Source organism: Bison bison, unplaced genomic scaffold (genome assembly GCF_000754665.1).
Source record: "Bison bison bison isolate TAMUID 2011002044 unplaced genomic scaffold, Bison_UMD1.0 scf7180017864515, whole genome shotgun sequence".
Classification (NCBI taxonomy): domain Eukaryota; kingdom Metazoa; phylum Chordata; class Mammalia; order Artiodactyla; family Bovidae; genus Bison; species Bison bison.
In genome coordinates this window covers 1,389,430-1,396,363 of record NW_011495068.1, presented here as the reverse complement: position 1 = coordinate 1,396,363, position 6,934 = coordinate 1,389,430, and positions in this window count along the sequence as shown.

Genomic DNA, 6,934 nt, shown 5'->3' with positions numbered 1-6,934 from the left:
TTATATACAGTGAATCCTGTTTAAGACACTTGTTAAAATTTTTTTCAATTTTCATGGAACACCCTGAAGCTACCTAAGTGACCTGACTTCTTGACAGACATGGAGGATTATGAGTGACATGCCATGTGCCTTTTTCACTGTTTAGGTAAGGAACACTGTCACGTACTTCAAAGTCTGTGGTAAAAACATGTCACTATTATTGTTCAGTAGCTCAGTTGTGTCCGATTCTTTATGACCCCATGGACTGCAGCACACCAGACTTCCGTGTCCTTCACCATCTACCAGCATTTGCTCAAACTCATGTCCATTGACATCCAACCATCTCATCCTGTGTTGTCTCCTTTAACATAGGACAATGTTCTTCTGCCTTCAATCTTTCCCAGCATCAGGGTCTTTTCCAATGAGTTGGTTCTTTGCAGAAGGTGGCCAAAGTACTAGAGTTTCAGCTTCAACATCAGTCCTTCCAATGAATATTGAGGATTGATATACTTTAGGTTTGATTGGTTTAATCTCATTGCTGTCCAGGGAGTCTCAAGAGTCTTTTCCAGCACCACATTTCAAAGGCATCAGTTCTTCCATACTCAGCCTTTTTTATTGTCTAACTCTCACAGCTGTACATGACTACTGGAAAAACCATAGCTTTGACTGTACAGACCTTTGCTGTAAAGTAATGTCTCTGCTTTTCAATAAGCTGTCTAGGTTTGTCATAGCTTTTCTTCCAAGGAGAAAGTGTCTTTTAATTTCATGGCTGTAGTCACCAACTGCAGTGATTTTGGAGCCCTAAAAAATAAAGTCTGTCACTGTTTCCATTATTTCCCCATCTATTTGCCACGAAGTGATGGGATGGGATGCCATGATTTTCATTTTTTTGAATGTTGAGTTTTAAACCAGCTTTTTCACTATTAAAAGGCTCTCAAATATCATTCTGATCCATATTGAGCTTTGTATTGCATGTAAATAGAAGTGACTAGAACTTCTGTTTGTCTCCTCCTTTAACTTCTTATTTACATAACATGTGGACCCATCCCATGAGAGAAACTAAATCAAATTGGGAATTGGATAACATGAATTTCACTTTTTACAGATTTAGATATTTCTGCAATTCTAAACTAAATTCTAGAATAAAAATGTAAATATAATCTACATTTGTTCTAAGAAGAGTGATGGATGACAGAAACAATAGAAAACAAAAAATCTCTCCTTTTTTCAAAAGGTATCACATTTTTATACTGTGATAACAGTTCTAAGATAAGATCATTGTGAAAAGGCTGCACAATGGATTTTAGGTCAATTTAAGAGTTGACAGGAGGCTATACCATTCATACATAGGCAAAATCATCTCTAGATGTTATTTGAAGATATCATATTTTCACAGTAGTGAATCCAGTTCAAACATTGGAACTATTCAACAGATCTCTTGAATGACCTCTCAGATGTTGAAAAATGCCTAAGAAAATCTTTCTTCCATTTATACTTACTGGGAGAAGTTAATGAACATATCCTCTCTTTTTCCAAATGCTATGATTCCTATGAAAACTGCATATTATAGAGAATGTGTGTGTGTGTGTGTGCTAAGTTGCTTCAGTAGTGTCTGACTCTTTCGCACCGTATGGACCTTAGCTTGTCAGGCTTCTCTGTCCATGGGATTCTCCAGGCAAAAATACTGTAGTGGGTTTCCTTGCCCCTTTCCAGGAGGTCTTCCAAACCCAGCTATTGAACCCATGTCTTTTATGTCTCCTGCGTTAGGCAGGCAGCACCTTCTCGCTAGTGCCACTTGGGAAGCCCCAAATCTTCATTCTCTTTGCTTGAAAATTAAAGGATGTGAGCTCAATCATCATAACAGTTTCCAACCTATCCTAAAATTCTGTGAGATTGTGGTTTATTCATTGATATAAGATAAACTTCTTGAGAGTCATCACCAACTTATATTCAGTAGCTAAAACTTTCCTCCAAAAAACTTTCCTAAAGCATTTTCCAGTTCCATTTAAGAAACCAGGGAAACAGACTTTTCAATCATCTTTGTAAAATATGTTCTTATTCATTTCTGAAACTGCACAAAAATTGATTTTCTTTGTCCTCAAATGTGTGTTAAAAAGATACTTGGATTTTTTTTTTTTTTGGTATGTGGTGATAAACAGGAAATTTATCCCTGTTTTGGACCTTCCCTAGTGGCTCAGACAGTAATGAATCTGCCTGTGATGAAGGAGACCTTCAGGAGACCCAGGTTCAATCCTTGAGTCAGGAAGATCCTCTGGATAAGGGGATGGCAACACACTTCAGTATTCTTGCCTGGAGAATTCCATGGACAGAGGAGCCTTGTGGGCTACAGTTCAAGGGGTGCTGAGATTCATGGGGTCACAAAAAGTCGGACATGACTGAGCTACTGAACTGAGCTGAAAATCACAACACTTCACCATATCACAATAGGTCCTTTGCTTCTGATCACTAGGACTATTTTTGGTGGATCTTTGCTTATAATTGTGGATAGCCTTGTTCTTCAAATATAGAAGTATATTCCCACCTCAAGCCTTATCTCTTTGCTATTTATATACTGTTTTAAGAAATTATTCTTTCAGCATGTGGGGAAGGTGGGCACCAGAACTGGAGTCCGTATTTTATATCCTTCTCACCAAGATCCTTTCCAGAAAGTGGATGGTGTGGAGAAAGTAGTAATGGGTCACTCATGGGACTTGAGGATGTATCTGATTACCAAAAACACTAAGGAAATATTTCAATATTTTATCAACTGGCCTTACTGCTTCATTTTAGTATATATGTAGTCACTTGACTACAAGAGTCTCAGTAACTAGAATATATGATTATTGAAAGGATGAACTGAATTCCACTACTTGCTTTACACTCTGTACTCTTTATACTCTTTAACCAATATAATGTTTACCATTTATGGAATGCAAAATAAACATGCACATAATTAGTGTTCCAAATTTTTCTTGCTTATTACCTCATGTACAAATTAAGAATGATCCTTCATCAAACATTGTTACCATCTAATGCTCAAGATTAAATACAGAGAATTACAGAAGATCATGATTCACTCAATCAGTTGTTCTATTCTTTGCTGTTATCAAATTCCATTACTGTCAATCAATATAGCTTAATATAGTGAGACAAAAGTAAAACAACAGTAACCCTTAATAGTATTTACATTAATGTTTGTATTTATATGGTGACAGTTTCCCTTAAATTAATATTTAAGTGAAGAATGCAACTTTAGAAATTCTGTACATAATATACACATATAATTGTATTTATTCAGTTATATTTTACTTCATTTTATACCTCTTTTTTCAAACATCACTATTTCAAATACGTGTTCATTTTCTGCATTCTATTTTTAGTAGCTTCAAGTAAGCCTGGTAACATCTTCTAAAAGAGAAAAACAACTGTATCATAGTACATCATATATAATGAAAGTCCACAATGGAAACATTGTATGTTTTATTTCCTAATTAAGAAATTTGAATCAATTAAATGAAAATTAGAAATCGTAAAAATTAGGATATTACTGCATACTAAGCAATCTGTAGACATTGTCTTCTTTCTGATTAATAATTTTTATATTTAAAAGTTCTTTTCCCTGTCATTCAGGGGTTTTCTTTTCTATTTTAGCCAATGTGATAGTTTGTAGATTCTACAAGTTGGTCTTGAGTATGTACTGTGTGCTTCGTTGCTCAGCCAAGCCTGATTCTCTGTGGTCCCACGGACTGTAGCCTGCCAGGTTCTTCTGTCCATAGGATTTCCCAGACAAGAATACTGGAGTGGGTTGTCATGCTGTCCTCCAGGGATTCTTCTCAAACCAGGGATCGAGCCTGTGGCTCTTGTGTCTCCTGCATTGGCATGCAGATTCTTTCCCACTAGTGCCACCTACGTAGATCCTATTGAAACTCAGGTCCAACTGCAGCTCGGCACTCAAAAATCAATACTGGAGAGGAGAGGCTGGTGGAAAGAAAAATCTGCTTTATTCTGGAGAAGGGCAACTTGGGGAGAAGGCAGACTCATGCCTTATTGTCTACTCCCCACTGACAACCAGGGGACACAAGGTTTTAAAGGGCATTTCAAGGATGTATAAGTGGAGATAGGGGCTGCGTGTAGAAACAGCACGGTCAGGTCTGACAGTCATCTTGAAATTGGTCTTTGGTGGCCTGAACAGCATCCTGATTGTGTTGAGTACAATTAATCTTCAGTTTCAGGTTGGTGTGTTCCTTTTCTTTGAGGCCAGTTCTTAGAATTGTGGATTTCCCTGATGGCTCAGTTGGTAAAGAATACGCCTGCAACGCAAGAGACCTTGGTTAGATCCCTGGGTTGAGAAGATCCCCTGATGAAGGGAAAGGCTACCCACTCAAGTATTCTGACCTGGAGAAATCCACAGCCTTCATAGTCCATGGGATTGCAAAGAGTTTGACATGACTGAGCGACTTTCACTTTTTTTTTTTTTCTCTTAGAATTGTGTCAGCTATGTCATAGCTACAATCTGCTCATCATGTAGTTAGGTTCTTCCACCTAGTGGGGGTTTCAATATCTACAAAACAGCTCAAAGTATATTATCTATAGCCTTTAGAGAAGGAAATAAAGGTCCTTGACTTTATTTAATTACTATTGTCATTTAGACTTGCTTGACTGTTTTCCCTTCCTTTCTGCATTTTCACACTTCTCTGATTAAATTTATTCTTTGACTAAAGTTTTTCTACAGATAAAAGGCAAACAGAAAATAGGGGGTTGGGGTTCCGTCCTGGGAATTCCCCGTAGGGTCTTGATCCATATCATAGTTAAACATCTACAAAGATTACTTTCTTCATACTCTAATATGCAGGGGTAATGGTATATACTAAATAAATAAAAGAATTTATGAATAATATGTTGATATGATGTTACATTGAATTTAAAATAACATTTCTATTTGAGCATGTTAGAGAGTCGAAATTATTTTTGCATCATATTTTTATGCCAATTAAAAAACATATTGAAATCAGTGAGAGTAAACTGAAATTTTATTGGAAGCCTGAAAAATTATGATTTTTAATTCATACTGAGTTTACAGATAAAATCTTTAAATACTTGGAAACTGCTAGTTTAAAGGTAAAAATGCAAAATATGTTCTAACAAATTCATGAATCAATTTGCATCACTGAACTCTAAGCAAAGGTTCAGAAAAATCCCTTGAATACAGTGGTGGTAACATTCCACAGGGATTTTTTTTTTATTTTTTTATTTTATCTTAAAGAACATTTTACTTTAGTAGTATCATTTTGTACTTGTACTTTTAGCATATTTAACTTTAGAAGAAGTGAAAAAGTATTTAAATCTATTACCTATTATCTGTATTAACTTGGAAACTTTTATTTGTATTAAATTGAATCATTTTCATCACAGACATTTGCAATGAAAATCAATGTACAACATTAGAAAATTGTTTATTTTAAAAGTAATCATTGTACATCTTTAAAAAATAAATTAAAAAAAATGAAGTACCTCATTAATTTGAATAAAACCTGACATATTTGTTATCACTTTCCTTTAGATAAGTCTTACATAGATTAAAAGATAAGTAACAGTTACTCAAACTAGGGTAAAAATATGAACAATTCTATCATCTACCTAGCTTCCTGTTTCCATAATGCCATCTAACCATAATATGCAGCTACCATGTATTTAAAGCACCTGTTTACCACAGAAAATAAAATCCTACTCAGAAATAAAAGACTCAAAGTTAAACTTTCAAAATGCATCATTACTGGCTATATTTCATGAAAAGTGACTTACAATTTCTACCCTGGAAAATGCGTACTTCATTTGTCTTCACTTAGTTCTCTTGTATTTAAGAGTCATGTTTTGTAGATTAAATTTTATGTAAAACAGAAATATGACCCTGAACATTCAACAGTGTATGGCCGTAACACTTAAAATGCTAAGTGCCTTTTTTATCTCATGCAATGATTTTTTTTTTTTTTTGGTAAAGTCCAAATGAAAAGAAGAAACAAGAAACAACAGGAAAAAAATACCTTTAAAGACAAGTGGGAAAACAGCCTTAATCGCTATTAAAATATTATCATCATTTTGCACAAAAACAGTTATTCCAAGGTTAAAGAATATTTATGGGAGGTGAGAAATTATTAGGCATTTCTCCTCCATATTCATGTAAATGATTTGTCAGTGTTCTTCCAAAAAGAGAATATAAAATGTCCTTGCCAGGTCAACATTTTAATATAACAAATATGATTTTTTAAATCACGAATTTGGTACACATTACTTTCAATAATTTAACTGCCCCAGTACTGGTCAATGAAAATCAGATGTTATTTTATTTTTTGTCTCCATTAGGTCATGTAAGCACCGGTTCTAGGATTCTCAGAAGTTAAGATGTGAGGTTCATATAGATCATCTTGCCAAAAGATACTGATAGTGAATTCTGAGATGCATGCTGAATTCAAAAATAGAGGTGACTTTCTGTTCAGTTCAGTTCAGTTCAGTAGCTCAGACCTGTCCGACTCCCGGGACCCCATGAATCGCAGCACGCCAGGCCTCCCTGTCCATCACCAACTCCCGGAGTTCACTGAGACTCACGTCCATCGAGTCAGTGGTGCCATCCTTGGAATGGGTGAATTGAACTCAGATGACCATTATATCTACTACTGCGGGCAGGAATCCCTTAGAAGAAATGGAGTAGCCATCATGGTCAACAAAGAGAGGTGACTTTACCCACCAATTTTCAGATTACTTTCCAGCAGTATGACTGGATTCAGTCAAACATTTATACTCACAAGTTTATTTGGCAGAATGCAATATTATAATTGATTATATATACAAAAAGAATACAAGGACTGGTAATTGGAAAAAACTGAGTAAGTAAACACTCATTTTTTCATAAACACTGTTTCTCACAATAGCTTATGTCACTGAAGACTAAAGAACATTA